Source organism: Diceros bicornis, chromosome 7 (assembly GCF_020826845.1).
Source record: "Diceros bicornis minor isolate mBicDic1 chromosome 7, mDicBic1.mat.cur, whole genome shotgun sequence".
Classification (NCBI taxonomy): Eukaryota; Metazoa; Chordata; class Mammalia; order Perissodactyla; family Rhinocerotidae; genus Diceros; species Diceros bicornis.
In genome coordinates this window covers 9,951,943-9,977,604 of record NC_080746.1, presented here as the reverse complement: position 1 = coordinate 9,977,604, position 25,662 = coordinate 9,951,943, and the positions used below count along the sequence as shown (strand labels likewise).

The 25,662-nt window shown below is 47.9% G+C and overlaps 1 long non-coding RNA gene across 2 annotated transcripts in view; it reads right to left on the bottom strand.

Moving 5' to 3' along the window:
* Window positions 1–17,128: 17,128 nt before the first annotated feature.
* Window positions 17,129–25,662, bottom strand: part of LOC131408278 (uncharacterized) — a 34,159-nt gene continuing 25,625 nt past the window's right edge. For both annotated transcript variants that reach the window (XR_009220745.1, XR_009220746.1), the window contains exon 8: window positions 17,129–22,902. This is a non-coding gene — a long non-coding RNA (uncharacterized LOC131408278). The remainder of the gene's footprint in view (window positions 22,903–25,662) is intronic.

The window sequence follows — 25,662 nt, the reverse complement described above, 5'->3', positions numbered from 1 at the left end:
ACTCATTCTAGAGCACACAGTTACCAACAGCTTGCCTGCAGTATCCTGCGTATGTTCTGGTCTGCTATTTTTCAGGTCAGTCATGCACCAGTGTGGAGAAAGCTCCAGCAGTGAAGTCAGAAGAAGTGCTCCTGGAGCTGGTTTGAGCAGCTCTGCCTTCCCCACCACATCCTAAGGATCATCATCTATAATCTGTGCACAAAAATGACTTGGCCTGAAAGTAAAGTGATGGGACGAATGTTGTCTCAATGATTTTTCAAGTTTAAGATCTATAATGCTATGAATCTTAAATATCCTGAAGGCTAAACACCTTTTCCTTTTAAATTATCAATAAGAATCATAGAATCATTTGCATTTTTTGAGTTGGAGAGTTCAAGGATCGTGTATAGTTTAATTTCCTCTTTGTTTAAAACAAAAGGCTAGAAGAAATTTTGACGCAAACTCCAAGACTCAGGGGTTTGTTTTACTCTAATAAAACTCAATATATGTGAACAACAATAACAACTAATTAAACTCACCACTAATTACCTCCTGTCTTTTGATCTCACAAGACTTTAGTTCCAATAACACTTCTTGACTAACAAGCTGTTGCAGGTGGGTGGATCTGTCTCTAGTCATTTTCAAACTGTTTGTTCTCACTGTGACTTTCTCCAAAAGCTATCCTGTCAAACCCAGTGAAGAAAAAGTGATGAATTAATCTGACGACATCAGGTGGACAATGAGAAATAGCACAAGTCTTTACATTACAGTAAATCAGTCAGATTTCTGAAGTATTGCTGAGCACAGAGCCTGAAACATCATCCTCATCTACAAAATGCCTTACATGTGTTATATACACCTTGATAAATATCTTTTGAATGATTTGTGTTTACCGAAAACTTTCTTTTATACTATCCCTTTAAAACTAGGGAATAAAGATGTATTTCTTAAAATACGCCTCTATTGAAAGCTACGTTAGGATTACTTACTTTAGAAAGGGCTTTGGTGTCCCATGTTCAATCACCTTAAAACAATGGAGAATAAAGAGTCAACATGAAAACAAAATGGTAATCAATAAATTTATGCCAAAGATACTCAAAACTGGACTAAACTACAGTAGCTGATAACATACTGAAACTGAGAACTGGGGAGTTAAAAAATCTTTCCTAAAGCAAAAACTTTGAGATAAGCTTTGCTAACTGCAGCTGTGCAAATTCAACATAATCAACTGTTCAAAACTAACCAGGTCTTTCTGTCCCTCCTTAGTATATGAGTGAGCTGTCTTTTCCAGAAATTCAAGGTCCAGAAGTCAAGATTCAGTCTTCAAGGCCAAACACAGGCTGGTGGGAAGGTGCCAACCAGCAAGGCCACATGCTCCCCTCTCTTCTACCTAAAACCCTAGCACGTGCTCTCCCTCCCCTACCTAAAACTCCAGATAAAAAACCCCTGCCTTTTTCCTTTCAAGGAGGTGGATCTGAGTTCTGACTCCCATCTCCTCATTTGGCTGCCTTTCAATAGTAAACCTCATTCCTTGCCACAAGCCTGACGTTTCAGTTATTGGCCCTACTGCACTGTGGGTAAACGAACTCGTGTTTGTGTTTGGTATCGATACTTTTTCTGGATATTGTAATGATTTCATATCAAAGAAACTGAAAAACATTTCAATACCTATCTAATATTTACTACCAATGAGTTCTAGTTCTTCCCCCCCAAAAAAATGTGGAAAAAATGCTACAAAGTAGAGGAATATCGTACAATCAAAAACTTTAAGCCATGTCCTAACCCCCCCCAAGACATCACTGAATTACCTTTCTACTTCCCATTCCTCCTCCTGCACTTGGTCTAATGGAGGAGGTAGGAAATCAAAGATGGTATTGGGAGTACAAGGTATACCATCTAACAAGGCTCCAGATGCTGGTGTTTCTCCAACTTGTTTTGATCCTGAAAAGACAAAAGTCAGACATTCAGATGGCGTTATTACTTAACAAAGACCACAATTACAAAAAAAATTAGTCTCCAAAAGAGCTTCAACCTAATCCATAGCCACATTCTTATTTAAACAATTGCAGGTTAGCTAGAACCAAAATTCTAATGTATAAAATTTTAAAATGCACTAAAAATAAACAGGAAAATCATTTTTAAGCAGTCTTTTAAAAACCAACCTAAGAGCCAGCCCTGGTGTTCTAGTGGTTAAGATTCGGCACTCTCATGACCACAGCCCAGGTGCATTCCCAGTTGTCATACTGTGGTGGCGGCTGATATAGAGAACTAAACTAACAACTAGGATACACAACCATGCACTGAAGCTTTAAAAAAAAATCATGCTAAGACCTGGCAACCACCAAGAAAAGCATGTGATAACGAGAAACATTCTCTGACCTCCTCCTTTTCTACCCCAGTGCCACATTTTTCATCAAATTGTAGTTACTACGGTGGTCCTCCTCCCAGTACTGACCTCATACTTCTCTGTCTGGACTTCTTATCTTTAGGTATATCTACTTTTTCCTCCTCTGAGGATTCTGCTCACTATACTTCCCACCTGCACTTTGCCCCCATTTCTTCCCAATATTTAATAATTATATTATTATTACTAGTTGGGTTATTGGTTATTACCTAAGTTTAAATGATAGAATTATATCTATATTTTTGTTCCATCAAGGAGTTAGTATCTTAACTCTTTTTATGTCAAATTAGGTATTTCGTGTCCGTATCCTTTCCTTTTATTGTATTTCTTTCCTTTTACCTCTCACTTGTTTCAACTACATTTTTACTTGTATTACTAAAAGGATTTTTTTACATTTCCTTTCTGATCTGCAGCCACAACTAAATATTCTGTTCTTGGCCTATTACGTTGATTCTAGAAGTCTGAAAACCAATAGAGTGCTTACGTTATCAGGACAGTATACATATTGTCATATACAATATACAACATACACATACATGTTATTCCTGCCAGGTTAAGAGGTATGTTAATAGGATTATGTTTTCTTTTCTACTGATCCAATGATGCAACTCCTGGGCACTTGAAATAGAAGTCATGTACTCCGTCAATTACTTTAAGATTATTCCACTTTTATGGGGCTGGACCGGTGGCGTAGTGGTTAAGTTTGCATGCCCCACTTCAGCAGCCCAGCATTCAGGGGTTTGGTTCCTGGGCACAGACCAACACACCACTCATCAAGCCATGCTGTGGTGGCGTCCAACATACAAAATAGAAGAAGATTGGCACAGATGTTAGCTCAGGGACAATCTTCCTCAAGCAAAAAAAAAAAAAAAAAAAACAAGAAGAAAACATGGATATCATCTAAGACAAACATACTAGAATAAAATAGAGGGAGTTTTTTTTTTAAAAAAATATTATTCCACTTTTTATTTTGCTTCATGTTTAAATCATGACTTAACTTTCTTGAACAACTCTGTTTTTCTTAGCATTTCTAAATGCCTTTCCTTTACTGCTGTCAAAGTAAGATAATTTTATCACGTCTCAAATTTTTTCATCTGCTGTGTCATACTATCAACTGTTTAAAATCTCCCTTTTTCTTACCCCCTGTGTTCCTGGGTTCCAATCTGAAGCAGTTGCTCCATTGGCCTGTGACACAATGAACATCCTAGAACTCCCCTTCACCACTTTCCTGGGTTGTTTCCACTGTTTTCCCGGATCCCATGACATTCTCTTTCTTAATATTTCTCTCATTTTGCTGGAGTGTGTATCTTCAAATGATGTTCAAGGAAAGGGTGCATTTCAATTAAACTTTGAATCCTGACATATCTGAAAATGTCTTTGTATCTTTTCTTCATGTTCAGTGGATAGTTTGGCTGGATATAGAATTCTAAGTTCAATATCTTTTTCTTTCAGCAGTTAAAGGCATTGCTCCTTTGCCTTCCAGCACCTAGTGTAATGATGAGAAACAGGATGCAGCATAATCCCCGTTTTCTTTCTCTTAAAAGCTTTTAGGATCCTTTTTCTTTATGTCTAGTGCACTGAATCTTCCAAAGATATTTTAGGTATGGATATTTTTATTTTTTTTATTATTATTCATTGTGGTTGGTGCCCAGTGAGCCCTTTCTCTCTGAATACATATATCCTTTTCCAACTCTGGGAAGCTTTCTTGTGTTGTTTCTCTAACTGCCTTTCCTCCATTTCCTCAGCTGATGTTTTGTGAAAGAGACAGATGTTGGACCTCCATAGTGGGTCTCTATATAATTCTTGTCTCTCCAATTTCTCTCAATATTTCTGTTATACATTCTGAAATATTTCCTTGGATTTATTTCTTTTCTTTTCTTTTTCTTTTTTTTTTAATCATTGGCAGCTGTGGTAGCTGGAAAATATGTCCATGAATTCTTTGATACTCCTCCCTTCAGGGGTGAGCCAAATTCTTCTCTTCTTGAGTGTGGGCTAGATTTAGTGACTTGCTTCTATATGGCTGAAGTGACAGTGTGCACCCACAGAGACTAAGTCATAAAAGACACTGGGGCTTCTTTCTTGCTTTCTCTCTTGGATCACTCAGGGAAAGTCAGCTACCATGTCTTGGACACTCAAGCAGTTCTATGAAGAAGCCCATGTGGTGAGAAGCCGAGACCTCCAGGAAGGAGCTAAGTCCTCCTGCCACCAGCCACCTGTGTGAGCACAGAAGCTAGTTTCCTGGCCCCAGCTAAGCTTTCAAATGACTGGCTGACATCTTGACTGCAACTTAGGAGAGACCCCCCAAGCCAGAAATGCCCACCTAAGCTGCTCTCAAGTTCCTCACCCACCAAAAATGTGGAATAATAAATGTTTTTTGTGTTAAGCCATTAAGTTTGGGGGTAATTTATCACATGGCAATTGATTGGCTTTCAGCCTATGCTATGTTTCTGCCTAAAGGGAATTGGAGAAATTTCCTGAGGCAGCCTAGAGAAAAACGATCTCCCTCTGGAGATGTTCCATCAGAGTTTCCATAGCTATGAGTTTCTAGCAATGGGCAAAATGTCAGTTTTCTATTTTGGGGCCCATGTCACCAGAGCAAAAAAATTCCAGAGGCAATCACTCAATAGAATACATAGCCTGAAGGAACCCGGTTAGCACAGACATAATGCTGAGCTCAAATCCTGAAAGTGTGTGGAATGGGAACTAAGGACTCTCAGTACCACTCCAACCCTTTGACTCCAGATGTTCATTATGTTTTAATAACAGTAATAAAGACCTTAAAGACCAAGGATTTAATGTGCAACCTTTCCCTAACTAAAAAAAAAATAATTCAGAATGACCGTATCAGCTTATATCTACCACCAAGCTTACCAAAAATCTTCCAAGTGCCTCTGAACTTCTAGGTGACTCTTTCTTGAATGGTTTGAATATAGAGGTGATGTAAGTCATCAGGAATGAACTCGGGTCTTCCTTTTTCCGCATAAAGAAAAGGAAAGGAGTTACTTTATCTAAAGGTATATTCTATGCATTATAACTGGCAGCATATCAATACTATTTGGTGAAAACTTAACTTGCAGTAAGACAAAGAGACATTCTTCAGTGCAGTTTATGTATTTCATCTCAGAATTCAGATTTAATTTACTCAGTGTATTATAGACTTTCTGTTGTGATTCAGATGACCTACTAGTCACCACGTGACAGATAAAACCTTTAGAGCTGAGCTGAGCTATGTATCCAGAGATGTAATTCTCCAAGATATTGGAGCTTCAAACTTCCCTAGATCTACTGATATCTCACCAGGAACAGAAACTTTCAGGTGCTAAAACAAAAATGCAAATAAAAAGTGAAATAGCACTATGGACTTTCAAGATGTATATAAGTACTTGTATAAAGTAGAGAGACAACTTGGATACCTATTTTTACAAGCATATTTATGTATAAGCTCATTTATTGGGTTCTACCCATTCAAATTTCACAGCTCTGGAATGTTCTATTGTTTAAACTTGAAAATAAGCCCTTTTCCCAAGGATCATGCTATAAAGGAAATATCTATGATTATTTTACTAGATGACTGAATGCTTCTGTGCCTGACTTATTCTGTTGGCTTTGGCTTTCTAGAAACATTGGTGAATATAATCACATTATTTGACAAATAATGTGTTATACATTATTTGAATCAACATAGGTAAAACCTGAACTATGTGTATATTATCATATGAAAAACGTTCTCATCTATAGCCATGATTTTCTTTTTGCTGAGGAAGATTCACCCTGAGCTAACATCTGCGGCCAATCTTCCTCTCCTTGTATGTGAGCCACGGCCACAGCAAGGCCGCCAACCAGTGGTGTAGGTTGGTGCTTGGAACCTAACCCAGGCCGCCGAAGCAAAACATGCTGAACTTAACCACCAGGCCACCAGGGCTGGCCCCTAAAGCCATGATTTTTATTTGCTGAATTTGAGATACACGACAAGCCATGATATTCCCAATCATTTTCCTATGTAAAGTGAAAGAACACTCACAATAGTCACACACCCAAGGAGAAGGTATTGGATGTCAGTGTGGAAGCTCTGGAGTCTTGAATCTCCAGTAACCATCTGTAGTTCTTACTATTGAACTAACTAAGGTGACTGTGTGATAATTTACTTCTTTTTAGCTAGGTTTTTCCCCACAGTAACTGCAGTTTCTGGTCCCATTACCAGATAGTTGTGTTTTCCCTCCTGTCAATTTCGAAAATGTCTCGGAAAAAAATTATTTTGCCTTTAGAGGCAATATTTTAACTTCTTCATGCTTACTTTGTATTGTATACCTACTTAAGTCATATACTTCCAGAATTTAAAATTAATTTATTTAATTAAATAAGAGCTGAAGCTTTACATTTGAAAATAAGTGACTGCTAAAAATTGAGGTCTCTAATATTCATTTGAAGAACAGTGAAATTTCTCAAAGCTTTCTCATTAACTGAAGTTGCCACACAGTAGCTCAAATTAACTTTCATAAAAGTATTTTTAGCACAAATGCCAAAAAGTATACAAATGTTCATTTCTGTTTGTAGGTATTTATATACTTAATGGGAGGCGTGGTTCTGGTGGAAACTGGGGAACCGGGGATGAGGGGGATAGAGGGTGAGTAGTGGGGAGCGGGGGGAGTAAATCCTGCAGGTTTTAGGAAGACACATTGCTTAGGGCTGTCCGGTGTCATTACCAGGAGACCACACCGCCATGTCCCTCAAGGGACTCCTACACCTCCAGAACGTGGGGCGCCTCCTCAGTGAGGCCTTCCTGGACGTCCCCTCGCCCTTACCGGGAGTGGGGATGGATATATCTGCACTTAGTTGTGTCTTGTACTCCGCTCCTCTTCCTCTCCGGTCTCTATCCTCGCGTCCCGATCTCCACAAGGCCTGAGAAAGGGATGGAGCCACATGAGGGGTTGGGTGTGCGGACTGGAGGCGGTCCCCGCTCTGCGGGTCTCTGCGCCCCGTCCGGCCGCTGCAGCACAGGCTGGCAGGGGGACACCACGGGGCTAACGATAATTAACATTTGGGGCGCATTTCGTCTTCGAAGGGCTTTACATTCACGACCTAATAAGCCCGCGGGGAGGAGTGGCACCACCGAAACGCTTGCTTTATCTTCATTTCTACACCGTCTGGAGCGCGCAGTGGGCGAGAAGGATGCACTGATTGCGGCCCTTCCTCCAAGGCCCCCGTCTCTCGGTGCGGAGGGCCCAGCGGCAAGGCCGAGTGTGACTCCAAGGCCGAGTGACATGTCCAAAATCACACAGCCGATACCGGGGCGCTGAGTCTCAAATCCGGTCCCCGAACCGCAAGGTCTTCGCCACCTCCCTGGGCGCCCCGCGGGCCCGGTGCAGCGAGGCTCTGGGCATCCCCCCCGGCTCGCCGCATCCCGGCGCAACCGCGAAGGCGGGCGGAGGATGGCGAAGGCGGGCGGCTGGCGGCGGTGTGCGCGCGCTCCCGGGCCGGCCGAAACTGTGGCCAGCGCAAAGCTCCCCGCTACAACTGAGCAGGGGACACATGTGCATCAGTATTTATTGGGAACTCCCAGGAAACCTGGATGAAGTGTAATTATCTCAGTTCAATCAGCTCAGACTAGCATAACATCAAGTCACCCATCAGACGGAGGGTCTGATTTCGAGGATCAAAGCGCCGCGCTCTAGCCGCTGATGCATTGGAGACAAGAAAGACGCGAGGGCCCCGCGAGCCGATTGTGCCAAGTTCACTCTCCCGGCCCGCTCGGTGTCCGCCCCGGCGCTCCCGGGACCCGCTGCGCCCGCCCGGTCCTCGGGTTTGAGCGCCGCTTCCCGGCAGCAAGTCGCTAACTCTAACCTAAACTGCGACCCCTGCCCACCCCGAGCCCGTGCTGTGAAGCAGGGTGCTGGGCCGTCGATTTTCTGCTCGGAGGTGCAGGGCGCTCCGGGGCTCGCCCGTGTGGGGACTCCGGCAGGACACTGGCGAGGAGGGCCGCGCTCTCCTCCTCGGACCTCTCCTGGGGAGTGCGGCAGTGAACGCTCTTTGGAGGCGGGCCCCAGGCTGAGCGGGGGAGTGAAATGCCGGCGTTCAAGGCCTTCCCCAGGCCAACTCCAGCCAACCTCCCTCACCTCACCTGCCGCATACCCTCCTGCCACACAAAAATTGCTCGAGTTTTCTTAACTCGCCCTGCTTTCTTGACTCTGTACCTTTGTACAGTGGTTCCCCGACTGGGATCCCTTCTGTCTCTTCTTTCGCTAACCAATTCTGACATCTTTAACACAGCTCAAATGCGTCTTGGCCCTGGAAGCCTGACTTCATGCTTCCGGTTATTTCTCCCGAGCGAGCGAGGGGAGCCTGTGTTGTGCCACCGTGGCATTGTGCTGTCGTGATTTGAAAAGCGCCCCCCTTGCCCAGCAGACTTCCCACTGCGCACTGGGCGGGACCCAGGGGGCCCTGGAGAAAAACGTTTTCCAGGGGATGAGGATGGGCAGCACAGTTAGATTTCATTGACAATCCACATGGCTGTCCTGCCGACGTTAAGACATCCCCTCCCCCTAATTCAGACTGGCCGTCCCTCCCCCATCAACTGTGCTGAGGGCAGGAACCCTGTCTTACCCATGTTTGTGTCCCCTTGGATATAGTCCTTGGCACAAAGCAGATGTGGATTCCACCTCTTGTCCTTTGCTAACTCTGTTTACTTGACCAAGTCACTTGACCTCCCAGGAACTCACACTGCTGGGCTGCAAGGTCTTTGTGGCTGTAATGTTCTGTTTTCTCCAATCTTCCTTCATAAACCCCAGTCAGTGAAGCCACTCCCAGGGGACAGTGCCCTGGTTGGTGTCAGAACATCCTAAGAATCTTAGGGTTGAAGGGAAGCTCACAGATCCCTTCCTCATTCTCCAGACAGCTAGTCGTCATCCTTTGCTTGAGGGGATGGGAGAGTGGAATGGGGTCCTGAGGGTCTGCCCTGCAGCTGGCCCACATGGCAGCTTGCCCAGCATGGTGGGGGCAGGGAGACTGGAAGACCCACACGGTCGCTCTTCAAGGCTTTCTCTGGCTGATAGGCTGAAGGCACCAGCCAGGGCACCACCTAGGGTGTCTGGACACCAGGATTCTCCCTATTGGAAGGGCCTGGAGAGCAGTGGAGACACAGGGGATCTAAAACCTGAGACATGTGTGTGTCCATTGGCATTCTTCTCTGGAATGTAAGCCCCTTGAGGGCAGGGACCATCTCTATTTCATTCCCTACTGTGCCCCAGAATCAAAGCTCAGTGCCTGGCACATAATAGGTGATTAATAAATAGATGTGGAAGAAATAAAAGAAGAAATGAATGAAAGAAGGAGGAAGGAAGGAAAGAAGAAAGGGAGGATTGCCAGCCCTGGCAGGGGGCTAAGTCTTGAGAGTGGGCGGGAATGTGCCCAGTGTACTGGCAGAAAGATGATTTATCTCCATTCCAAATGTCTACAATGCAACATTGTGGATTTTCCTCTCCCTTTAATTAAGAACTAATATAGATCTTAAGACCCTAATGGACGTAATTTAGAGTGGCATTAGGGTCTTAATTTGCAGAGCTCAATGCCGTGTTTGTATAATGTGGGATATAAGCTAAATGAGTGCTTGCTTGTTACCACCATAAATAATTTCCTTGTGGGCCAGCCCCGTGGCCTAGTGGTTAAGTTTGGCATGCTCTGCTTCAGCTGCTGGGGTTCCTGGGTTTGGATCCCGGCTGTGGACCTACCTACACCACTTGTCAGCCATGCTGTGGCAGCGACCCACATACAAAATAGAGGAAGATAGGCACAGATGTTAGCTCAGGGACAATCTTCCTCAGCAAATAAATAAATAAATCAATAATTCCCTTGCAAACCTCTTTGGAAGCATCGCTAACACTAATCTGCCCCCATCTAGAAGATGCTCTTAGACGCCCACCACCTAGCCCCTCTTCGTTTGTCTGCATCACAAGATGCCCTGTCTTGTCTCCCATGCTCTGACCAAATTGGAATCCTCCTTTCCCCACTTCAGCTGCCTTGCCCACCTCTGCCTCTACTCACACAAGTCACTCTGCTGGGAAGGCCTCTTTCCTCACTTCTCACTCCAGGTCTGTAGGACACCTCCTCCCCTTCCTTCCAGGGCAAGTGCGTGGATTTGATGAAGCCCTCTCTGCTCTCTCTCCCTGTCTCCTGATCTCTGAGCACTTGAGGTGTGAGCTCCGAGCTCCCATAGGGTTTTGCTGATCCAGCACTTATTCTGCCACCCACTGTTATTATTTCATTAACTCTGTTATCTCCCTGGCCGTGCTGGGTTGTGAGAGCCAAGCATGGGGCCTGTGCACAGCAGGAAGAAGCTGTGACTTTGGCTTTTCTACGTGGAGCTCAATGAGCCAACCTTCCCACTCAATCCTGGATGCCAGGCACCGTGCGGGGACCTGGAAGACCCTTACAACTTCTGCAGGGGACAGGGCTGAGTGAAGATGCATGGCACGGGCAGGCAGGTCTAAGTGTGTTGTGTGGAGGGGCAGAGCATGACCTGAGCCCATTTCATTCATTGTTCAGGCTCCTGTCTGATGCAAAGAGCGGAAGTTGCATGGTGATTAAGAGCTGTTGCTCTAGGGTCTGATAATCTGGAGGTGGACTTAGTTATTTCATCAGTAAAATAGGGTTGTTATGAGGCTGAGAGTGTGCCCTGAGCGCAGTACGTGACACACGGTAAGTGCTCAGGAAACAGCAGTGATGTTGGTGATGGCTTTTGGTTGACAGGCTAACCTAGTTGGAGACTGTGGAGGAGCAGAATGCATCGTTCATACTTTGTAGACAGGAAAATTGGGGTAAAGGTGGTGATTGGCCTCTTCAGGAACTCCATGCTTTTTGTCCACATCGTCTGTGGCTCTGGGCCCTTCCTCTGTGCCCCAAGCTTCTCTCCTGTGAAATGAGGGAGTGGGATGGAGTGATTTCACCCCCTCCCTTTGTAGTCGCGGGTGACTCAGCCCCCTGGCTCCTCCTCCTCTCTCTCCTAACCTTGCATTGGTGCAGTTTCATCACGAGTGTCTACAGAGTGGGGACTCTGTTTTTCAAGCACACACCCCTGCAGTGCGAGGCACATGGCTCTTTCACATGGCAAGTGGTAACTCTGTGATTTGAAGAACTGCATCATTTCCCTGAGCCTAATGCCCTTCTACAGCACTGTGGTTCCAGGCTCTGAACAAAAGGTGTACCTTCTGAAATCTGTAGATCCAGTTCCCCTCTTTCTCCTGTTGCCAGCACATATTGAACACTGTCTATGAGACTCGAGACCAGTGTTTCTCAACCTCGGCACTATTGACATTTTGGGCCAGATAATTTTTAGTTGTGGGGCTGTCCTGTGCACTGTAGCACATTTAAAAGCATCCCTGGCCTCTACCCACTAGATGCTAGGAGCAACAACCCCCCAAGTTGTGACAATCCAGAATGTCTCCAGACATTGCCGAATTTTCCCTGGGGGGGCAAAATGCCCCCAGTTGGGAACCATTGCTTTATACTGTGCATAGGCCATGTGCATTATCTTATGTATCTACCTGCCAAACCTGTGGTATAGATACTACCCTAATGCTCATTTCATAGATGAGGAAACAGACTGAGTAGGGATTCTGGAATCGGGCATATTGTCATTTGGAATCTGGACACTCACTTAACCTCCTTTAGCCTCAGTTTCTGACTTTTAATAGGATGATAATCAGACCTCGCTCTTAGGGTTATTGTCAAGTTCTTAGCACAGTGCTTGACACTCGGTACGTGATCAATAAATATTAGCAAATATTCTTTTATAGATGCACATTCAGACTCAAGAAACATTTTAATGCCTACTATTTGCCAGTAATAGTAACAGTTAATATTTATTGAGTACTCACTATATGCAAGGCACTGTTTAAATGCATTGACTCATTTGACCTTCACAGGAATCCTACGTGGTAAATGTTATTCTTGTTATTCAGCTGAGGAATAGAAGCACAGAAAGTTAAATAACTTGCTAGTAACATGAGATGTGGTGATTTGAACCCAAGACCATGCTCTTTATTACTGTACCATGCTGTGGCACGAAACTCTTAGTAGGGGCTTTCATGTTCATTTCATTTTTAATCCCATCTCCAGAGACACCTCCTTCTAGAACTGTACTGTCCAATTTGGTAGCTGTCAACTTTATGTGGCTATTTAAATTAAAATGAATTAAAATGTAAAATTTACTTCCTCAGTCACACCAGCCACATTTCAAGTGCTCAACAGCCCATGTAGTTAGTAGCTAAGTGTTAGCTCAGAAACAGAACATCCGCATCATCACAGAGAGTTCTACTGGACAGCACTATTCTAGCACTATGGGAAATGAATTTCTTTCCCCTAAGAGTTTTTTAATATTCCTTTAGATAATTGGTGTCAGTTAATTAACACAGTGTCAAGAATTGTGTAGCCACCAGCATATTCTGTTCATTTAACATTTATTAAGTCCCACTCTGTGTCTGGAACAGTATTTGAGACTGAAGATATAGTTATAAAGACATAAATAATAAATATGGTCCCTGCTCATAAATGTAATTTATAAGAGCAGTAGGTTGTTAACTTGCAGAGCTCAGTGCTGTGTTTGTATCACGTGGCCTAGGAGCTCAATGAGTGTGAGGGGTGCTAACCTTGTGCAAGAGCCAGTGTCATGGTAGCCAGGGCAGGGGGCAAATTATTCTCTCAGAGTTGGGTTAGGAAGTGCTTCCTAGAGGAGGGACCTGGGGACCCTTCCTCAAAGGATACTTGGTAGTCCTTGGGCAGGCAGATTCTGGGTAATGTTCTCCAGGTTCTGGAGTCGCTCAAACCTCTTTGGCTGGAATTTTTGCTGTAGAAACTTGTAGCTAAGAAGGTTGAACTATTAAGGCAGGCTGGTATTATTTAAAGGAGATTTTGTCAGTTGGTAAAGAAGTTACTTTCTAGGTGAAGTGAACCCATAATTGAGCGCAGTAAGTGGGGTCGGAAGTTCAGAATAGAAAATATTAGGGTGTCACTTCTGTGTCCTTGTTTCCTAATTCCCAGCTGAGCCCTTCCTCCTACCTCCCTGGAGCTCTCAACCCCCACTCTCCACCACCTCAGCTGACCCTGACCAGTTGCCCATCTTCCTGCTCCGATTCAACACTCCTCTAGCTCAGAAACGCTTGGTGATATTGGTAACAGTGAGGCCTGACTCTGTTAGTTCAGAGCAAAATGGTTTTTTTTTTTTTTTTTTAAGGCTATTGCATTCCTGGCGAAATATGGACAAGTCAGGAGAGCAAAAGGAGAGCTGGGACTCCAGAGTGGCTGGAGCCTTGTGGGACAGGGGAGGTGGCTGCTCCTGCTGATGCATGGGCTCATGGTCCTGCAGAGCAGGGCCCTGGCTGAGCCCTGCAAGAGGAAAATCCCTGGGTGCTTGGCTGGGAGGGGTGAAGCCATCACGGCTGCCAAGGAGTCAGGGGCCATGGAGAGATTATTCCTTCTCAGAGGCAAGAGAGGAATCAAATTTTGCTTCATCTCGTCATTCCTGTCTTGGACAAGAGTGAGGCAGTGAAATGGGCTGGAGTAAGAAGGTTCTCATGTGGCCACACAGAGGCCCAGAAACTGCAAGTGATTTGCCTAGGGTCACACAGCAAGTTAGTGGCTCTGTCACTAGAACATAGGGTTGTGTGTGTATGTGTGTGTGAATAGCTCATTCCTTTTATTCTTGAGCAGTGTTCCATGGTATGCATGTACCACAGGATGTTTAACCATTCACCTGATATGGACATTTGGGTTGTTTCCAGATTTGGGCTATAATTTTTTTTTTTAATTAATAGCCTTTATTTTTTAGAGCAGTTTTAGGTTTACAGGAAAATTGCATTGAAAGTACAGAAAGTTCCCATATACCTCTCAGTTTCCTGTATTATTAATATCTTGGATTAGTGTGGGATATTAGTTACAATTGATGAACCAATATTGATACATTATTATTAACTAAAGTTCATAGTTTACATTAAAGTTCACTCTTGGCTTTGTACAGTCCATGGGTTTTGACAAATGTATGATGTCATATATCCACCATTACAGTATTATACAGAATATTTTCACTGCACTACAAATCCCCTATGCTCCACCTACTCATCCCTTACTCTCTCCTAACCTCTGCTAATCACTGATGTTTTTACTGTCTCCATAGTTTTTCCAGGGCTTTTTAATTTGCTTCTCCTTAGAATTTTCTAGAAGTCTTCTCTCATGGATCTCTAGATCCAACCATGCCTAGCCAGAGCCTTCTTGGAACGCAGGCCCCACGAGGAGCTGATTCAGAGGTGTGTGAGCAGCCTGCACATGAGTTTGAATTGTTGTCTTTTAAAGATCAGCTATTGCTGGAACTGGCCCAATTCTAGCCCCATTCTACTGGTTGAGCTGTGACCTCAATAGGGCTTGGTGCTCCAGGTCTTGTTTGGGGGTGAGGGAGAGCAGAGGCGAGAGGGTGGCCTTGTCAACTGAGAGCTCAACTCTGGAGCCTTTTCCAACCCCAAGGTTCTCAGACACCCCAAGCACTCAGCTCCTTGACAACCAAGCGTAGAAGCCAGCTGCCTGGGCCTTCTCCCTCCCAGTGCCTCTGGCTCAGCCTGGGGCTGCCCCCTGGCTTACAGTCTCCCCTTCTAAGTCCCACTTTCATTTCTAAATAGATAGTTAAATAAGCAATTGATTTTTGGATATTACATAAGCTGGGTGAGGGAAACTTTAATAAGGGAAAGAGCAGAGGGAGGAGTCTGAAGATTTCAAACTCAAAACTACAAAAAGCCCACCATTTCCAAGCCAAATGGAGAGAGCTACAAACTTGCCATGATCGGAGAGATGGTGCAGGTGGCCCCAGGCCCTTGGAAGAAGCATGGTCCAACCAGCCAGGGCTCTGTGATGTCCCACTAGAGGTTGAGCCCAGGCAAGACTTTTCTCCTTCCTCCCACAATGGCTCCCAAAGTCATCCTTTCTGTTCCCTGGGCCATTCTGCACCTTCAGGGTCACACCTCCATTTGTTCTCAAACCACCCTTGAAGGCAGGCTGGGACTTTAGACAGTCAGGGACACACAGGACATAAGGGTGGGAAGGCATAATGGGGGCTGCTGGTCAGCTGTCCCAGTGCCCAGGGAAGTGCCCATTCCCTTGTTGTCAGGTGAGATGATGAATACATAGTGCTTTGCAGGGTGTCTATGATCAATACTATTGATGTTGTATACACTATAGACAAGGAAACTGAGCTTTGGAGAAGTGGCTCTCTCTTGCCCAGGCCTTTGGACACCAGGTTCAAGGTTCTTGACTGTTCCATCTTTTCTTTATTGTCCTGCCCATCCAGCCCACTTCAGGTTGGGTGGGCTGTCCAGAACAGGTTATTGGGGTGGGTGTGTGTGTGTGTTCTGTCTGTGTGTCTTTGTGTGTGTAGGGGGGGAAAGACAAGGATTGTGGGCATAAATGGTAGGGAGGGGTAACTGAAACTTGGCAGGGGGAAGCTGGAAGGTTAATAAGGGTCTCATGGATCCTGCTGTACACAGGCCTCCCAGGCTTGGAAGATTCTCATTTAGAACATATGGCCCCAAGCAGCCACATTGGCACTGGTGTAGCCTCTGCACCCCCTTCTGTTAGACACCCCTCAGCTCTAGAGTCCAAAGAATGCTGGTGGACAGGCCTATGAATCTCACATCTCCCCCAAACCTAGAGTCCCATGAACTGGAACCCCAGAGGGCTTAGAAGGCTGGATGGGTGATTCTCCCTCTATAGCCCATTGCTGACCTGCTTCAAAGTCCTTGGTTGGGTTGGGTTTTGGAGCCAGCAAATGAGAGGCATCCCCACTAACCATAGCAAGGGGGACATTCCTCCTGCATCTGGTGGCATTGTGCTTTTCACAGTAGCTAAATCCTTACCTAGACTCTTGAATTCTCCTTAAGAAAAGATTTGGAAATGTGAGAAAGCAAGAAAGATTTGACAACCTCCTTTCACTAGGTTGTGGAGATGCAGGATGACCCTTGTCTCAGCTGTTTACACTCACAGAGGAGACGAAACAAGTGCATACCACTCAGTGCGTAGGTCCAGAGGTGGGAGCGGCCTCCTCTTGGTGTGGACCTGAGTAGGGGCAGTTGGTACTTGAGCCAGACCTCGAACAATGGGCAGCAATTCGACAAATGGCGGAGGGAAGGGTGTTCCCAGTGGCAGAAATGGCATGAGCCAGGGCATCAAGACAAGAAATTGTATTGTATGTGGGAACTGGCGAAGTTCCAGTTTAACTAAAGCATGGAGCATACAGAGAAGGGGATGATCGAGAAACCTTGGGCAGTGCTTGAACCAAGTCATGGAGGATCTTGAATGCCAAGCAAAGGAGCTTGGGCTTCACTGAATAATCAGCAGGGAGCCAACAAGGGGTTCTGAGCTGGGGATGGCATGATCAGGGTGGTGCTTTAGGAAGGATAATTTAGCAGAGCTGCACAGGATGTATTTTAGCAGCAACCAGCTGACTGCAGTGGGCTGGGCAGAGGTGGTGAAGACCCGACCTAGAGAAGTGGCCTCATGAAGGGGTGCAGGGTGTGCACTGGGGAATCTCAGAGAAGAGAAAGATACAACTCCCACCTATAAGCCGAGCTGGGGAGAAAAGGAAAAAAAAAATACACACACACACACACACACACGCACACACATAATGAGAGAAAGGTATAAGAGGAGTATTTAATGAGTTGCCAAATTGAATATGGTCATTATGTGTTTTGGGCTGATGGAAAGGGATGACTCAACAGGGGTTGGAGCAGAAGGAAAAGGCTTCTTGGACCACGTGGAACTTGAGCTGATTCTTGAAGACAGGGAGGATTTGAGTAGAAGAGTAGAGATAAAGCGGGGGCCGGGGGGGGGGGCGGTCCCTGGCAAGGAACAGTGCGAGTGAGGAGTGCATGATTCGACCTTGAAGGCAGGAACTAGGGCCAGACTGGGCTGAGCTAATCATATTATTTCTGGCTAAGGTGTACTATTAAATGCTGGATTCCTGGAGCTCAGAGGCTGGGGTCACTGGGAAGGCCCAGATGAGGATCTCCAGTCCCTGCTTCTTGGAAGACTCCAGATCTCTAGGCCCGCCAGGTCAGGACCTCCACAAAGTCTTGGACAGGCTGGCCATCTCTCTTCTAGGCAGAGTCCAGATCTCTCATCCCATCCTCTACACTTAAGGCTGGTCCCTTCCAGGGAACCACAGCAGAAAGCCAGGGAGGGAATGCGGACCTGGGAGTCAGGTTTTGGAAAAGCAGCCTGGATTGTAGGAGTCAATGAAAAAGTCACACTTTTGAGATCTTGTCTGGTCCCCTCACCAGGTCCTAGGTTTTCTGGATTTGCTAAACAGGGATCCTCAGATTTCTATGAGGAAACCTACACTTGGGAACCTGTCAGGGGCAGCTATCCCTGGCATCCTGCTTTGCCTCCCACTCAGCCTTTGGTGCCCTCACCGAAGACTTCTCCTTTGATGTCCCCTTTGATTTTTCTGAAGTGGGACTTTGTGGAGGGGAAGACCAAGACTCATTTCACCGCCACGCTCTAGGCCCGATGCTGTTGCGCTAGGCACAGGGGCAGGAGAGATGGAAACCATCCCTGCTGGGTGCTATCTCCCCTACCATCTTCCTCTGTCTTCAGTAACGGGGGGAAGCCCTCCTGTTAGACTCCATCTGCCGGGAGGGGAGGGCCAGGCCAGTTCCATCTCCTTTGGCCTAGCCTAGGAATCCAACATTAGACTCAGGGCAGCTGCAGACGTGCACAGAAGATTCCGGTTTTGATCCTATGGCGGGGATCAAGGCTATGGGGCAGATAGATAAAGGATAGGCAAAGGGATGAGAAATATTTAAGACCAGGCAATTTGATCCTATATCTCTCCATCTTCCCCCAACCCTTGCATTTATTCAAGTAACTGAAGGCTGGTCGGTGCATCTTGGGAGGGAAACTTGAGTGACTAAAATGCAACCTGCAGCCTGAGAGGGGAAGAGCAGAGCCGCGTCACCATTCCACGTGCACATCACATGATAAGTGGTCCTGTACTTTGTAAGAGACCTCTGCCCTCCGAACCCACCTCCCACGCAGTCCACCGAAGCAGGGTCAGGGCACAACCGCTGGAGCTGGTTCTCGGGTAGGCTGTAGATTTGGCACATGTCTTAGCACCACGTCAGGGGGGGTCTTCCTCCCTCTGACCAGAGGCTTGCTAAGGCTTTTACACTACCTCCAGCCCCAAGCTCATTCTGAGGTGACTTGTGTGCTATTCACAGAACAGCCAAGTCTTGCCACTTGCTGCTTGTAGAGAGCTGGCACCTGGACTCACACGCTGGGATCAATCCCAGCTCTGCACTCAGAAGCAGGGACGGGGGATCGGTGGGTCCAGTCGTGGCTCCCTGAGGTGGGGGGGGGAAGCCCCTGTGGGGTAATCCCAGGGGGCAGCCCTGTGAGAGGGGGGTCCTGGAGCATAAAGCATGAGGGTTCCCCCAGACCCAGAAATGAGAGTATCCAGTTCGCATCCTAGACACCAGCCCAGCATTTCTGCATTCCCTGCACAACCTGGGAGATGAAAGAACACGCACACTGCCAACCCTCTGGCCCCTGGGCCTCCAACCTGAGGACACAGCTGAATAATGAATGAGGCCAGAGCACTTCAGAGACGGGTCCCTGGGGACGGTGCTGGCAGAAGAAGAGGCACGGACAGGTGCAGGGGGGCGAGAGGGGACCTGGCATGTGGAGAGATGCCAGGAGCCCTGATGAGGGCTGTGGCTGTGGCTTCCACTGCAGGTCAGAGCTGTTGACCCACACAGACGACAGTCTGCATATCATGCAAGTTTACATGTGGGTTGTGTTGCAAACCCTCAGCCTGTCATGTATCTAACTTCCTGGTGCTGTCCCTATTGTTCCCCCCATCTCAAGCTCCCTACCAAGAAAAGCTACCTGTGGACTTTGCAGAGGTAGTTTGTGGGGCTGGAGTTAGGGTGAATCCAGGGAGCCCTTCCTAAGATGAGGGCTACAGGACAGGAGACTTTTTCTGGGGCATTTAGAGAAGAGCTAGATTACCCAGGAGGGTGGCTGTGGTACACGTGACTTCCAGCAGGTGCTGGACAAGGGTGGCTTGCATGGCAGCCCCCAGAGGGAATCAAGGGTCCTCAGGGCATCCCTTCCAGATACTTGATTGCTTCTGGTGATGAGATACTCTCTTCTCTTGAGACTGCAGTTCAATTATGTGGGCATCCAAGTGTACGACCTGGGAACTTTCCACCTCTTGTTCTTACACTTTCTGCATGACCCACAAGAGGCAGCAGCTCCCCAAACTCAGCCTGCAGAAGTAGGGGACACATCGTTGTTGAGTGCTTGCCATGTGTCTGGTTCTTTCCTCATTGAGTCCACATGCTAGTTCAGATACGTAAGCATGAGTGTCTCCCCTTTAAAGAGAAATCAACTGAGGTACAGAGAGACTGAGTAACTTGGCTCAAATCACACCACTCATAAATGGGTGAGTTGGTGAGTCCAAATGTATGTGGCTGAGCTGGGATGGGAACCCCAGTCCCTTTTTGTGCCAAACTGGAACCTGAGGAGGTTCTCATTCTTTTGTTGGGCATTTGGAGGGCCTTTGAGTCAGGCTCACTGTGGGGGCAGCTTCTCTGGTGCTGCCCACTGCCCCAGGCCTCCGAGCTCTCTCAAGCTCCTCTTGGCATAAAGGAACTACTAGAGCAGGTTTTGGACCAGGGAGCCCGCCTGGTCCTGGATCGCCTTCCCAGGGATTTCTTGTGCCCTTCTTTGCAAAGCCTGGTTGAAGCAGGTGGATGTCCTGTATTTGCCAGGTGGGTGGGACCCACCTGACAGCCCTTCTCCATCGTCTTGCTGCAGGGGAACTCTCCTGGGCTTTCTTTCTCTGCCAATACCAAGCACACCACCAAAGCAAGTGGGGGACCCCTCCTCTTAGCTCAGAGTTGGCCTATGCCCACCTTCTCCCCTCATCCTTCAGGCAAGAGGCAGCATCCTGGGCTCCGACTGACCCAGGGCCTTCCTGTGCACCTCAAGTGTATCCTCATCTGGCACCATGTATAGTCTGAAGAAACTCAGGAGGGCTTCCTGGAGGAGGTGGTCTTGTGGTGCTGGGCAGGGGTGGCTCAGATAGGAGCTGGGCTAAGGGTGGTCAAGCTTGGAGCCAGACCTGGGGGCCACCTGCCTTGCCCTGTGGGGAGCAGCTGAGGAGTAAGCTGCCTGATGGGGGTGGTCCTGGGGCCACAAGATGAGCAGGGCCTGGATCCCTGTTTATGGGCGTGGGGGGTAGGGAAGAGGCTGGGTCTCTGCTTGACCCCACGGCAGGGATCCCTGGGACTTCTCTCTTGCCAGGCCCCCAGGCCGAGTCCCGCACTGAGCCAGCTTCTTCTTCTCAGGGCATGGAGGACGCCTTCTACGTGCTGGGGGTGAGATCCAGCAGCACAAAGTGGGCAAGCTGAGCATGCCTGACAGCGGTGGCCAGGATGCATGAGCTGCAAGTGCTTGCTCTCCTGACCAGTGTCCACTCTGAAGTTTCTGCCAGGCACAGGTGCAGGGCGTGGAGGTACCAGATGTAGAGAGGAGGCACAGATAGGGGAAGGAGGCTGGAAGGAAGGAAGTGCCACTGGAGCCCAGCCAGCCCAGGGTCAGTGGACAAGGTGACTGCAGACTTCCCATGGACACTTTGCACAGATTTTTGTGAACTGACACCAGCAGCACCCCAGCTGTTGCTCTCTTCCCAGCCCTGCCCTGGCCTGTTGGAAAGTACATCGCAGTAAATTATTTGATGGTCTTGACCCTGGCATCTGGTAGAGGTTGGGAGGCTGTGGCGCATGTTCCTTGCAGGAAGCACGGCAGGAACCTCAACTTCGTCTGGCTGGTGGCCCCTCTGCAGCAGCAGCTGGCAGAGGCTGGTCAAGTGGTCTGGGCTGTGCCTCCCTCTGCCTCTTGGGGCATCTGGCGCTTCCTGCAGAGAGCCCTGGGCACTGTAAGAACAGGCCAGTCTTGCATTTTAACACAAAACACTTTACTGACCGTTAGCCGGCAAGGGGGTTATTGAGGCCAAGGACGTGTCCCTTCCCCCTGAGAGGGAGGCCTTCTTAGGGAACGCTGAAACCAGACTCAGGCACCTGGTGTCCACCACCTTGGAGCCTCCTTCTGACTCCTGGTGGGGTCACATTTCCTGAAAGGCAGTTGCCGATGATGGCAGAGTGAGGGACCTGGCATCTTAGGTCCACCCCCACCAGCGTCCTCCAGCCCGACCGGGAGCAGCACCTCTCGGGTTCTCAGAGCAGGGCCGTCTGCTCAGCCTCGGGGCTCTGCGCCGTTGGTGCCAGGTGGTCGTTCAGTGCCCTGGTGTCTGGCCGATCCTGCCAGCTTGTGTGCATGAGGGTCAGGCTGGCCCTCCTGCCTCTGCCACTCTCTCACTGGGGTAGCCTGTTGCTCCCAGAGCTGCCTCAGGTCATTCATGATGCCAGCCCCCAGTGGCCACATACTGCTCCAAGGGCTCGCCCTGCCGTAGGCCAGAGTCCAGGACTGGCCAGGGCCCCAGGGGGCTCAGTCTCCTCAGTCCTCATCCTAGCTGTGGGGGAGCTCATAGCTCCCCACCCTCCCAGGGCCTGGGTTCAGGCCAGGCCCCTCTGGGTCAGGGAACTGTGTGGTGTGAAAGGGGCACCATCTGTCACGAAGGTCAGCATGAAGAAGCAGGGCCTGCTCTGGCTGGCTGAGGCCTCAGGGCCACCTCGTTTGCAGTCACCCTCCACTGCGGAGGACCCCTAGTGTCCAAATTCCCTGTAGACACGGAGGTCAGGGGGTGGTTGGTATGTGCAGGGCCTTGGGGTAGCTCGCTGGGCACCGCCCCGGCTCTGTCTCGGCTGCACTGGTCACTGCCCCAAGAAGGGCATCGGCTGCAGGTGCCACAGGTCAGGAGGGGTGTCCGGGGCCCTTACGGCTCGGTCTTTAGCGGGCTGGGCAGGACCTGTCACTGGGGCCCCATTGGGGTTGCAGGGCCAAGCCCATTGTGTGGCCTTGGGGGTGGCCCAAGCAGCTGTTGAAGGGAAAGGGACCCAGCGTTCCAGCTCAAAGCTGATGTCTGGGGGCCACCTGCCTGCTGCCTTGTGGTTCACTGGGAGATTTGGGAGGGAATTCCGTCGGCGTGGCCGCAGCCAATCCCAAGAGCTGTCCTGGGCTGGGGGCAAGCAGGCCAGACGCAGGTCTCTGGGGCCCCAGAGAGTGGCTTGCAGCTGTGGGCCTTGTGGACATCCCCTCATGCTGCTGCTCCCAGGCCTTAGGGACAGTCTGGCTAGACGAGGGTCTGGGCTGCTCACGCTGGATGAGTGGGCCAGGGAGGGCCAGCCCATCTTCTTTAGGGAGCGTCTCAATGCTGGGAGAGGTGAGAAGAGGGCTGGGCGCTGGGGACACTCACTCCAGGCCCAGTGGTCCCAGATGATGTGGTTGTGGAAGGTGTAGTTCACGTCCAAGTCAATCTGCTTTATTTCCGGAGAGAAGACCTTGGCCTGCTCCTTCATTTTCTATGGGCGGAACCAAGGAGAAGCCAGCATCAGAGATTCAGAACACTAACTGCCACAAACTGCCATCAGAAACAGAGCGAGCGCTGCTAGCTGAAACGTGAGTTTTTCCTCATTCTCTGCCTTGTTTCTGAAGCCAGGGAGGGTCGCATGTGCCCACTATGCCCATGATGCCCACATCACTGCCTGTGCCCAGCAGCCCTGGGGAGGGGACCGCTGATGGTCAGCCTGTGGCTCCTCTGAGGCCCAGATCCCCTCCCGTTAAATTGGCACCGTCCAGGCCACCCTGACCTCTCCTCCACTCCCCTGCATGGGGGCCTGCCCAGGATGACAGCGCCCACCTGGGCTCTGAGCTTGCCCCCTGGGAGGCTGCTCCCCAGAACCTGCCCCCAGGGCACCGGCCCATCTTAGGGCACTCCGGGAGGCAGGCGGATGGCTCAGCCTCTGCTCCCTGACACCTTCCTGAGTCCTGAAGCCAGACAGGCGAGGCAAGGGCAGTTCACTACCTTCACCTTCCGATCTTCACCCAGTCATTCATTCTGTTTCGCCAAGCAGGAATCTGGCACCAGCCCATCCTGCCACCCCCTCACTCAGGGCCCTGGTGGGAGGGCTGCCCGGGGCTGGAGGCCCATCTGCAGCACCAGCTCCCATCACTCTGACACTAAAACCACCCAGGAGGAGCACAGAGCCCTACAGCCTTGATACTCCCACTTTAAGGTCCCTGGGTACGAAGGCAAAAAATATCCTTGGGGCTCCACATGGGCCTAACTGATATGCACGTTTCCCATTTTAAAGCTCTTTTTACTCATATAAAGGAACTCTTGACCTTTGCTTATGATCTTGTACCTAGGCAACTTTCTAGACTGGTTTACTAATTCTGATTAATAGGTTTTTGTAGAATGTCTTGAGTTTTCTAAGTATATGACCCTATCACCTGCAAATGAAGAAAATTTTGTTTCTTCTTTTTTATCTGTGTAACAGTTACTTTTATTTTCTTGTCTGATTGTATTAGTTAAAGCTACCAAAATAATTTTGTGGGAGGTTTTGTTGGTTTTTTTTTGTGTGTGAGGAAGATCAGCCCTGAGTTAACATCCGTGCTAATCCTCCTCTTTTTGCTGAGGAAGACCGGCTCTGAATCTATTGCCAATCCTCCTCCTTTTTTTCCCCAAAGCCCCAGTAGATAGTTGTATGTCGTAGCTGCACATCCTTCTAGTTGCTGTATGTGGGACGCGGCCTCAGCATGGCCGGAGAAGCGGTGCGTTGGTGCGCGCCCGGATCCGAACCCAGGCCGCCAGTAGCAGAGCACGCGCACTTAACCGCTAAGCCATGGGGCTGGCCCCCAAAATAATTTTGAATAAGAGGGATGACAGCAAGCATCTCTGTTTTTTTCTTTCTGATTTAATGGAAATGGCTTCAGCATTTCATGGCCATTTATGATATTTGCTGTTGGTTTTTCTTAAATAGGTTTAAAAATATTTAGTTTATTTCTACTCTTATATTATGATTTTTTAACAATTTAGAAATAGCTGCTGAATTTTATTCACTAGCTTTATGGAATCCACTGATGTCATCAGGTGATTTTTCCCTTTTAAAGCATCAATGTGACATTTAGTCCCCACAGGCTGGCTTTGGAACACACCCTACTGGGTCATGAGGGATCATTCCTTTAAAACTTTGCTATGTTAAACATGTTAAGATTATATTTAGAAATATACATCCACAGTTAAATGCAAAATGGATTTATAGCTTTTCCTTTCTGGCACTGTCTACCAGGTTTCAGTACTAGGGCAGACGGCTTTATACAAATGAAGCTTTCCATTCCCCCTGGTCTGAGCCCCAGGCTGAGGAGCTGCGTCTTAGGGGACTGCATCACTGCAGCCAGGAGACGCCCAGCCCTCCCTCCACTGATGGCCTGCTCATCTTTTCTTTGCTTATCCTTCAGTGAAGGCTTCTCTTTTTCTCCCACATGGGCCGATTTTGCTTGGAAATCATCTGTTTTCTCAATTTTCAAATGTATGCCCACTGAACTGCACACAACCTTCCCTTGTAGTTCTCTTGACCTCAGCCTGCCTGTGTCCAGGGCCCCATTTCTCTGACTGCCCCACATTTTATCCTCTCTCCCCTCCTTTATTCAACCTTGAGAGAAGTTTAGCTATAAAACTAGTTTTTCCAAATAACCAGTTTTGGCTTTTATTTATCTTTTCTACATCTTTTAGTTTTCTATTTCATTTTGCATTTTTAAACTTCTTCCTTATTTTTTTCTAATTTTTTCTTCTAAAAGTTGAATACTTAGTTCTTTAGTGTCAGTCTTTAAAAAATAAAACACATGTTTTGTGGGGCTTTTCATTATCTGTTACATAATTTGTAATTTCAGTTTTGATATTCTTTTTGCTCTAAAGTTTTGCTGCTATGGTGAATAGAAAATTTTTCTTATAACACTTACAAAGTAGTTTATAAATAGACAATGGTTTTATTATTGATGTGGCACCACTGTGTAATATAAATTATAACCATGTATGCTGTAAGTAGCAACAGCCTGCTACTTCAATCAACTCTCTTTTTGCCAACTGGGCTCTTGGCTGAGTCCCCTGTGTCCCTACGTATGTGGCATTGTCAGCTACTGGGCAGTTTGTCTGGATTTTCACCTGTATCTAGATGCATCTGGCTGGGTTATAGGTAATAAGTTCAGAAATGGAATCGGGCTATCAGAAGCATAGGTGGAATTTGTGGGTAGCTGTGCAGGGAGCCTGGGGGCCCGGATTC